General features: G+C 42.2%; 1 long non-coding RNA gene across 1 annotated transcript; it reads right to left on the bottom strand.

The window, feature by feature from the left end:
* Nucleotides 1-1160: 1160 nt before the first annotated feature.
* Nucleotides 1161-9266, bottom strand: LOC119402791 (uncharacterized). The gene is made up of 3 exons (XR_005185929.1): nucleotides 9157-9266; nucleotides 8860-8913; nucleotides 1161-1540 (listed from the first exon to the last, which is right to left on the bottom strand). It is a non-coding gene; the product is annotated as an uncharacterized LOC119402791 (long non-coding RNA).
* Between the last annotated feature and the right edge of the window lie 1525 nt (nucleotides 9267-10791).

Below are 10791 nucleotides of genomic sequence, written 5' to 3'. Positions count from 1 at the left end.
GTCAATTGAATATTTCAAACCTAATGTCAATTCAATGTTTATTGAGGGCACTCATTAGAAGCTGCCGTTTAATTGACCAGCTATTGAGTCAAAAAGGCCTCGGTTCGGGGTCAATTGACACGCAAAGTGCATTTTTGTAAGGGGTGCGCGTGCAAAAAGATGTTGTACGAGGTGTAGATGAAAGCAGATGATAATGTGCTGCACTGCCACTTGTCAAGATAAAAAAAAAAGCCAGCTGGTTCGAGAGCTAGAGTGAGATGAAAGGGAATTTGAAAGATAACATTGAGAATTAGGTGCTGTCCTGCCACTTATAGAGATAAAAAGGCGAACTATTGATCAGGATGAGATTGTGACAGGTTTGAATGAGAGCGGATGAAAGAAAACAACTCCTGTGTTGATCCTATATGCCGCCATATAGGTCCTGGCCGGCCCTATCTGTATCCTATAACCGCCATATGGGTCCTCTGGAGGTCCTATTTGAGTCCTATATACCGCCATATGGGTCCTCTGTAGGTCCTACTTGCGTCCTATATACCGCCATATGGGTCCTGTTTAGGTCCCATTTGGATCCTATATACCCCCATACGGTCCTATACAATTCCTATATTTAGTCCTGTAAGTCCTGTATAAAACCATACGGATCCTGTATGAAACCATATAGGTTTTTTCAGTAGGGCATGTAAGCCTACGTGTAATTATTCGTCAGTATCATAGCTCTGAAGAAAATTACGCCTCTTCGCAAGCTCGTTTATTTTGACTTTTTACTTCCATTAATGGAATACGAAAAAAATCAGTGGTTCCTCTCAAAACGATGTTCGACGTCAGCGAAACCAATGAGAACAGGGCTCGAGCTCATGACGCGATCTTCCTACGCAGACGTTTCATGTTGCCGCGGCTTTGTAGAACAACGCAACTTTTTCCACAGGCAGAAAGGAAGAGCTCTGACAGTTTCACAGAGTCTCGCGACGCTATTGTGGCGGGTAACCTCGCCAGGGAGGTTGCCTTGCAAATCGATGGATTTCGAGATGAGACAGGCAACGTTTTTCGGTTGCAGGGAAGTATCACAACTGTCTATTTCTGTTCCTCTCTCTCTCTCTCTCTCTCTCTATATATATATATATATATATATATATATATATAGAGAGAGAGAGAGAGAGAGAGAGAGATTCCGTGAAGATGACCGATTGGAATTGATGGATCATGGGGAGGACACAGTAACTGCGAAGTGCTTGAAAGGACAAAGGTAATAGGAATAACACAATATGTGTGCCTCCTGTTGTCCTTCTCTTTTCGAGGCATTATGTCACACAGACAAGGCCGAACATCTGTATTGGTCACGGGGAGATGTAAGAGTTACGGCTTCTGCGATGCCATCCTCCTTCTGTCGAAGCACCAGAAGAGCATCCCCCACCTACACACACACTATGAAAGACATTTTTGGCTATGCCACTGGTTTGCACCAAAACTTAGTGACGGTCCTTCTCCTTGCAAGTCTATTCAATGGGGGCACCACAACTACGCTGATACATTTCTCCAGCATCTGCAAAAAAAGGAAAGAAATATTTTTCATCAAGGAACGCCAGAACAGCACTTGCATCGATAAGGGCGAAGGCAAAAATACAAGCACGTTGCTGGAAATTTTTTGCACTACAAATAAGCTCATGTGCTGCACAAATTATCTCAGCAGTGTACCTTGGTCAAAAAATAAGAAGCCAGGTAATGTATTCAGCTGAATCACAGCACGATGTGTCACAGTTAAATGCTTAGCTCGAGTTTGGGTTTATTTACCCCATACATAGATATTGATAAGTGTTTGGTACGGGGGAAGCATGTCTTAGAAACAGCTCGTGCATTCTCATATCCCGAGGTTCATAATGGCATCAATAGAGCTAATGAAAAATACGTTTCAGCGTGTATGTCAGTGAAAAATAGTCAGGATGTAAATGAAGAAAAAACTATTTCACGAAAAGGGAAATAATACTAATATTATACTTAGCAAGGTACACTTAATATACAGGCGTTAGATAGTGTGCCACACTTTGATATTAAATTCTGAAATTCATTAATTCTGAAATTCTGAAATTCGCTAACGCTTGGAAAGCTTGTTTGTACGTGGCCGTGGAAATACCTGTGTTCTGATGGTCAGTCTAGGCACGAAGTTTTTCAGCTGTAAGTTAGCTACAATGCGTATATACGTGCCAATTTGTTCGTTTACGGATCAAAAGGATAGTAATAAGGTGCAGTCGTGCAGCAGGTTGAATTTTATTATTTTATATTTATTGAGTATTTGCCATTACGCGGAAGATTATTTTATATGGGATGTATTATCAGAGGGTCACATAGTGAATACATTTGAGGGAACTTTAAGTTCAAGAAAGAGCGTGAAATTATTACCAACTAATGGTGTCATTTCATTTAAAGAACACACAAAAAATGTAGTGTCCAAAATGAAAGTCTATGTAAGCATAAGTGGGTAGTTTCAAGACGATCAACAAGAGAAAATTATGGTGAATACCAAGGGGATGGTGCACGTCGTAGCTTTAGTGGTAGATATATTTGACATACTAGCTTTCTTGCTTCGGTAGAGGAAGATTTGAAGCTGTGCTACATAACCACGCGTACATTATGCTTCAAAAAAGAGATTCAATGTGCAATGTGCAAGATCGCGTTGGCCTCATACGAAATTCCCATGTACCTAAAGGAAAGAGCAGGGTAAATAGGGGAAGGGCTGATGTGGTGATACTTTCCGGTGACGACATTCATCTGGGAGAATTGCAGACATTTATAATTTCTGAATTTTAGGTGTATATCTGATTTCTGATATCATGTGCTAACGTCGTGATGCTAGGTAATGTTGTCGCCAGTTCCTCTATGTTGCGCTAAGCCTTCGAAACATGACGTTGGCGCAGATTTTATTACATCAGCTGTTTATAGAAATTAGTAATAACAACGCCGAAAAAAAAAAGCCTCTCAGGTGCGCGAAATGTTACGTGGTAAAACGATAGCGTCGGAGTTCTCGACGCGGTTTTTCGAAGAAATGTTAATGTCCCCGCATTATGCAATTTGAAGATGCACAAGGAAGATATTTCAATTACCACTATAATATGGGAGATGTGGTCAATGGTTGATAAGACCTCAAACATAGCGGCAACCGGAATGTCATCGTACACTAACTGCTATGTATCTTTAGTAAAGCCAGCTAGTGAGTCTCACGTGACTGAAGATTCCTAAATTGATGATGCAGTGACTTAAAAACATTTACCATATGTCGCACACAGTATTATACCGAAAGCCGTTGAGATAGAACGCTAAAAACATCGGTCGATTGTCTCTTTCAAATACACATACACCCAATTAAATGTGGAGCCGCCTGTTGCATTTTGGCTAAGGTGAAAACATGCAAAAGTCTTCAATAGTGAAATATATTTCAAAATCACGCTGGATACACTGATTGTATATTTAGAAATATTGTGGCATTACTCTATTTTCACTTTCGGAATAGCTTGATATTTCTGGAGTCAAAAACGCAGGAGCAATTTTTGTTGGTAATCTGCTTTCTGTGCATTGTGCTGCCGCATGTACAATGTAGAAAATCTGTGTTAGCATTCACAGCTTCAGTGAACTCTGTTAAACTAAATCAGTAAGAGTTGAGGCAAAGCGTTGAACATTAACTTGACAACCATCTTTATAAATACGCTGTGTAGCGTCAGTGTGCACTTGGACAGAGATAGAATGCTCGGAAATTTACTTAGATTGGATTAAAAAGTTAAAACTGCATGAGAGGTACAACATTCATCCTGTTCCGAGGACTGTGGCCTTGTATGTAGTTATTAGGGTTCGGAAATAGGAATAAGGTTCGGAATTTAGGTTATCGGTAGTATTGGCTCTTCTAAAGAGCGTGTCTCATTCTGTTTAAAAGAGTTGCATTAATATTTTGTCAAACAACAGAATGTTGCACGTTATTTCCATGAGAATCGCAGGAAAAGTTTTTGTACGTGCTGATAAATAATTGTGAACTGACATTTACCCTTCACGGGGTAGTAAAGGTAAGCAAATTGAACTTTTTCCTAGAAACATCCATGTTGAATAGAATACGTTTCGTAATACTTCCCGATCTAGCTGTTTAACCAGAAATCGTGAACTGAACGCAAGAGGCTTATATGAAATACGTATGTTATGGTTATAAAGACAGATAAACTGGGATGTCATGCCCCTGATAGTATGCAATTATATAGCATAATTATCATGCAAATTGTTCCTACGTGTTTTTTATACCCTCTTAGAACGAACGGCTGAACCGGCAGCTCAGTCAAAAGTTTGCCTTTTTAGGTTAACTTCGCATATCATGAAGTATACATAATCCGCCTGACTGAGACAATATAACGATGCAGAGGTTTTGTGAGGAAAGCACATACTGATTTTGGTGGTGTTCTTTTTCTCGCATAGGCCGCGCGCGGTTGAGCTCGTAAGCTTCAGTTGTACTCTTTCAGTGCCATTAACGCTACTAAAGATGAAGCGAAATTTAAGCACAGACAATGCTGGTCGTACTGAATCTATTTCTATATATGATTCTGCATTCACTCATTAGCGATGCAGCTTTATTGCGCGCTTTAGATTTAGATTCTTTTTAGTTGGGTTTGCGTATATCATTACCTAATGGGTGTGGAACAATTTGTAAGAATGCTTTAGTTGTTAAATAATAGCTATGTCGAGTTGGTCACATTGTGAGATGTCATTTGTTCGTGTACGTTCCTAACGTGGTTGGTTTTAACAAGCAGTTTTGCAATGTGCGCACTGATACCTAACGACAGCTCATCAAAGCGCTTAGAAGTAAATGATAAGTGCCTTGCGGCAATACATATTTAAATAGTTATATTCTTATAACATAGGAACCTCCGAGCAAAACAAATTGGACAATGATCATTTTATGTTCAGAAATAAAACTCTCTTATGGTACAGCAATATGAAGAAGAATCTACGCTTATTCAGTACTGTCTGTGCTTCCTAGAGCAGGTAGCGTAAAAAATACGTTGACACAAGCCAGGAACATAAACACGAGACGAGATTTGACTGTACTTTAGAGTAGGGCACTGCAAGGGCTCGTGCCTGCCCGAAAACCTGGACCCCGCCCGGCCCGTGGGCCAGGCCGGTCCGGGTGAAGTAGCTGCGCGCATAGGGCCGAGCCGGGCTGGGGTGACACAATGAATCGGTTAAGACTGATAAAGTGTACTTTGAGAACTCGAATGTAATCAGTTTCACCATTATAAGAAAAAAATCATGGGCAAAGTTCAATTTTTAAATTTCACGCTGAAATCTCCGTGCGTGACGTCACGGATTTCAAACTGTATTTGTCGTATCTTGGGGGCATTGGGTCAACGAAACTTCTTGAAACTTTGCATGTTAAATATATGACCCTCTCAGAGGTCAATGTACTTTTTACCGATTAGGAACTGTATACGTAGATCCCAGAAGAAGTCGTCAGAATCTATGAGGTCACGGTGTTTGGTGCACAATTTTCAAGGTGGCCTCGGTACCCGCATTTTGTTTTTGCGCGTTTTCTCGCTTACCAAAGCAAAGTTGTCGCAGCGAGCGTGGTGATTATGGAATTTTAAGAGTAATTTACCGATAATAGAATAATTGTTAGTTTCTTTAGTGTCCCTTTAAGTTCATACGTTGCGCGTACATATACGTTTCACACTTTCTCTCGACAAAACAATTGTTTTTTTTTATGTGGGGCAAGCTATTTGCAGAAGTTTTATGAGCGACAAGTACTGATCTTCCTATGCTTCTTGCGCATGGGGCTACTTGATTTATCTGAAACGGGCGAGCAATAAGTGAATAGACCAGGCACTTATGTAGTTAACATCTCGCTATGCTTTACTTTATTTGCAGTGGTTATTATTTTATATCTGAAATGTTATTCTGTAATTGTTGTAGTAAATGTAATAAAATACATTTATACCTATAACTTATCATCGCGAGTGCGATCACGGAGCTCCAAGACGGGGAAACGGTTTTGAAAGTTCAAGCCGTCCACTAAAGCCAAATAACTGCTCGGAGTCTCGTTGCATAAAATCCATATAAAGACATTCTTTTTCTGGGGCTCCCTCTCAGCTGCCGGAGGTCATGTGACGCGAGACGGACATGCGCAGCCTACCTTGTGTGCCCACATTGTAAAAATCTGTCCGTTCGTCTTGTCCCGCTATACCAAGGGTTTCAAGCGTGCCTCAGCTAACGGGTCGCATTCACAAAAATTTACTTCCGCAAGGGCCAGGGCAGTTACGAAGGTAGGAGTGAAGGGGGGTAGGCGGGGTAGGTTATTTCAGATGTCAGCTAACCTTGCCATTGGAAAGACCTTTTTGATATTTCTTATATCGGTCATTTCTGAAATGTATTTGTTGGCAAGATTGCACCAACATATCAATATCTACCTTCAAAATAACTAAAATCTGGACGTCAATTCCTCAATATCGAGTTTTCTTTCAGTGTTATGTATCAACACATCGTGGCTGCAGGCGGTGCCTCAGGAAAAAAATATGCTTTAGACCTGTCATGGCCTGTGTAGCTCTATAACGTACTTTTAAATAAAAAAAAGGGACGAAGAGAGTCATGTGCGGGCCGCAGGCCGCTAGCAAGAGGTCCGCGGGCCGTGTGTTTGAGACCCCTACACTATGTAGTGCGAGAGCTACATGATACTGCTACAACACCGTTGGAATGTGCAGGAATAGGATAAGTTCATTAAACATGTATATTCATGTTTAACGGCAAAGTATATTCGCTTGACGAAATATCTGGCTTGCAATAAGACTCACGAATTCCTTGCCGGGTGATGTCCTCTTACCTCGAATCATATGCATCCAATGAGTAAACGTCGAGAAGCTTATACGCGCTTTTATTATCAAACTAGAGTGAAGCCCAAAAATACATCGCAATCACTTCGTCCACCTAGTGCCAGTCCTACCAGTGTAGTCTTACTAGCGTTGGCCACCTTCTACTGGCACAACATCGTTAGGAAGGCATCCATCACTAAAATATCGAAAAAAAAGAGCCCTGTGCAAGCCGTGCATAACAAACACTGCTTAAAACTGCAAGGAGAAGCCCTCAGAGGCATTTATAGATTGCATTTAAGAGTGGCACAAGGTTCGGGAACAAGAGAAATGAAGGGATGAGCTGGGCAGCTATTGTCATTATGCAGAGGTTTAAAGACATACGGTATTTGCTCCATTGGTGGAAGTTGAAAGCTACGACTGCCGACGTCTTCGCATTTTCCAAGGCAGATCTTCGCCCCTGCGGCTAGCGCAAGCAGTGTAAGAAACTTCAGCGCGGCAGGACATGTGATGCAACGGCGCATGGTATGCTTATAGCGGAATCTCTTTAGAATTTTACGTTTGTACAATAACATGCGAACGAATAAGCTATAAACGGTGCCACAAAAACTTATAGAGTGTATATAATGGCAGTGGTTTGGTACATGAAAATAATGCTATAACAAATAGTTTATTTTCTTTTTTTCTATTCGGCCTCTTATACGTATTTCCAAAGTACACGCGGTGCGCGCGGTTCGTTATAATTTTTATCTAGGTTAGTGTATTTACAACAAATGTAAAAAGTCTGGCTTTTTTGCTCTATTTCTCTTGATGCGGCAATGTGATTCTAGGATGAACATAGGTGGTATACATATCCAGAAGAACGAACGGTTGGCTTTGTCGTTACACCACGCTTTAAATGGACAATAAAGGGAAAAAGCGATTTTTGTCCCATAACGAAAAACTCTGTCACAATTCCAAAACCACCGTGCCCGCCGCGAGAAGACGCATGGTAAGCGAGAAAACGCGCAAAAAGAAATTATGGGCGGTGATGGCACTTTGAAATTTCCGCACTAACCACCGAAAGGTCATATATTTTGACGGCGTTGAATAAGGCCTACGTAGTTCCTCTCGGTAAAACTGAAGTGCATTGTCTTCCCAGGGGACCATAGACTTAACAACCTTCAGGAAATTTCGACAGGCCGAAGTCGCCAAAATACGAAAAAATACGCTTTGAAGTCTCTGTTGTCACACGTGGAGATTTTGGGACGAAACTTAAAAATGAAACTTTGACGTTGATTTTCGCCTTTAAAAATGCAACTGTGTTGGTAAAATTAACGACATTTGATTTCTCAGAGCACAATTTATTAATCTAAGCCGATTCGCTCTTTCACCTTCGTCTACAATTTCAATCGAGAGCGCAATAAAAACTACGTGAAGGAAGTGTTCTGTGCTCTGTCCCCTCTCTTCTTATTGCGCTCCTCATTGAAACCGAATTGATTGCAAATCACTTTTCTTCCAACAATATCTGCTACAAAACGCTCTTGATGATTCTGACTGTGTTCGCAGAAAATTAGGTACAGTATACCACTGCCGAACAAACGTTAACTGTACCCAGTATCTCCGCTAAACTGTTTCCACGGTGAGCGAGCCCCTTTTTACAAGAAAGTACCCTAGGTAAAGGTATTCTTGCTAGCAAAGCATGCGCCAAGCATGCGTAGATATTTGTCATTTAAAACGCTTTGCGGTCGATTCTACGTACGGGCAACACCACCTACATTATTGGCGTCCGCCCATGTCGGGCCCCATCTGTGGACGGGCCGGGTAGGCGAAGTTTTTTCCTGGGTTCAGGTCAGGCCCGGGTCTCGCTTCGAGTCGTCGGGCCGGGCAGGGACGGGTACATTTGAACGATTCCCGGGCCCGGGCCGGGCGCGGGCCGAGAATCAGGGCCCGTGCAGTGCTCTACTATAGGGCAAGAAGGCGTTCAGAACTATAGACTCTCATCTGGAGCCAAAATGAAGATGTGCGTTTCACGCAGTGTATTAGAACTTACCGCATTTTGGAGGAAGACAATGAATGCAATGTTATGCTCCGTTCCTTGCACAATCTAGACAGTGACAGTAAGACATTAAACGTTAGCGCCTAAAGTGGTCCGTCAAAACGTTGCGTGCTGTGAACACGCAACTGCGTATCTGGATACACTGATATCTATCATCACATTCTATGTTAAACATATCCTCAGGCTTCTCGGCTTTTACTACCTTGAGGAAAAGCTGTCATTTCACTGTGTGTGCCATTTAATTGAACCAACAAACAAGAATGCACTATAGTCACACTTTTTGGAACATACCCTCCATCTGGCTTGCGTTACGAGAAAGGTTAAGCCTTGAGTATCCTGACTCTTTTGGTCCTTGTAGGCGAACTCCGCTAGAGCTCGGTACTGGTGTCTGTCCGGATGTCTGACTTCGGTCCATCCGCCGACTTCGGAGCTTTGTTTGCAAAAGCTCACCAGCAAACCAATGAACAGCGTTGTAGCATCAGTGCAACCATATCTTCGTTTACGAAATCTGCAATTGCCATAATAATAATTTGAGATATACAGGTCAGCGATTATCTATAACTGCAAACAGTATCAGGGCGACATTAGAATTCGCACATCTTTTTCTCCTAGTCTTGCAAAGTGTTACTATACCGCTAAGGCATAACCACTTCGTCAAAAGATTTCACATTACTTATATATGCAGTAATAAAAAAGACGCCGTGGAAATATGTATATTTTACTGTGAGAGTGATGTTCCCATTTACAACCTATACTACTGTAGTTTTGGTTTGAAATGGAAATACCAATAGAATTCACGATAAACGGCAGCGCACACCGGGTTAAGACAGAAACACAAAACACGAAAAAAAGACGACACAAGCGCTGAACTTCAACTGATCCTTATTGACCACCACAGTTGCTTAAATACATCTTGTTGCGCATGCGTGTAGCATCTGGCAGAGCAAGTTCAATATACAATCACAAGAGCAACAAAACCCAGAAGCCGCGATCAAATCACAAAGCAAAAGCTAAAGATTACAAAATAAAAAACCCAAAAAACCAACACCAAAAACCAAACCACATCACGTGTTAATACCTAAAAACTTCCGCTCTTTTGAAGGTAGAGCAACCGATGGGCAGCTAATGCAGTCTTCCTTCCTTTCCAAAATTTCTGGCGCTTCTAAAATTTCACGTGCAATTCTGCCTTTTTCCCTACACACCACTCTCGTATTGCCCAACATGGGTGCGCAGCCGCAGTCCCTGAAGTGAATGGCAAGGTGGCCTTCATCTTTCTTGGAGCAGTGATAACTGTGCTCTGTGAGCCTCGTCTTGAGGCATCTACCCGTTTGCCCAACGTACACCTTATCACACGTCAGCGGTATAGAATATACGACACCTTCGGTGCAGGTGACGTAAGGGTTCTTGTGCTTTATCGAGCATGCTTCCCTCTGTTTGCTCTGCGAATTGGCCTTTGTGCGAAGGGCTGACAGCCGCACAGGCGCAGAGAACAACACGTCCAAACTAACCTTGCGGCCAAGTTTTCGTAGGTTGTGTGACACAGTGTGGACATAGGGAATCACAAGAACCTTTTCTGGGCGGAAGCGAGCGCCGTTGCCGCCAGAGGCTGCGGCGGAACCGCTCCTGGAGCCTTTAAGCAGTACTTCCGCCACTGACGCCAGAAGGGCCATCGGGTATCCTGACTCACGAAGGCGGTGGGTCTGGATAAGAAAACTTGGCTCACATCGGTGGATACACGATTTAACTAGGGCATGATGAAGACATGACCGCGCAATTGCTCTTTTTACTAGCTTCGAATGGGCCGAATGATATTGAAGAACTGGTTTGCTGCCTCTCTGTTCTCCAAAACACATGATCGGCAGAGCAGTACAGACTCAGATCTAAAAACCTTATAAAATTTTTCTTAGCTACCTCATGAGTGATCAC

This window comes from Rhipicephalus sanguineus, chromosome 8 (assembly GCF_013339695.2).
Source record: "Rhipicephalus sanguineus isolate Rsan-2018 chromosome 8, BIME_Rsan_1.4, whole genome shotgun sequence".
In the NCBI taxonomy this organism is placed as follows: Eukaryota; Metazoa; Arthropoda; class Arachnida; order Ixodida; family Ixodidae; genus Rhipicephalus; species Rhipicephalus sanguineus.
This window is presented reverse-complemented; position numbering and strand designations above follow the sequence as displayed.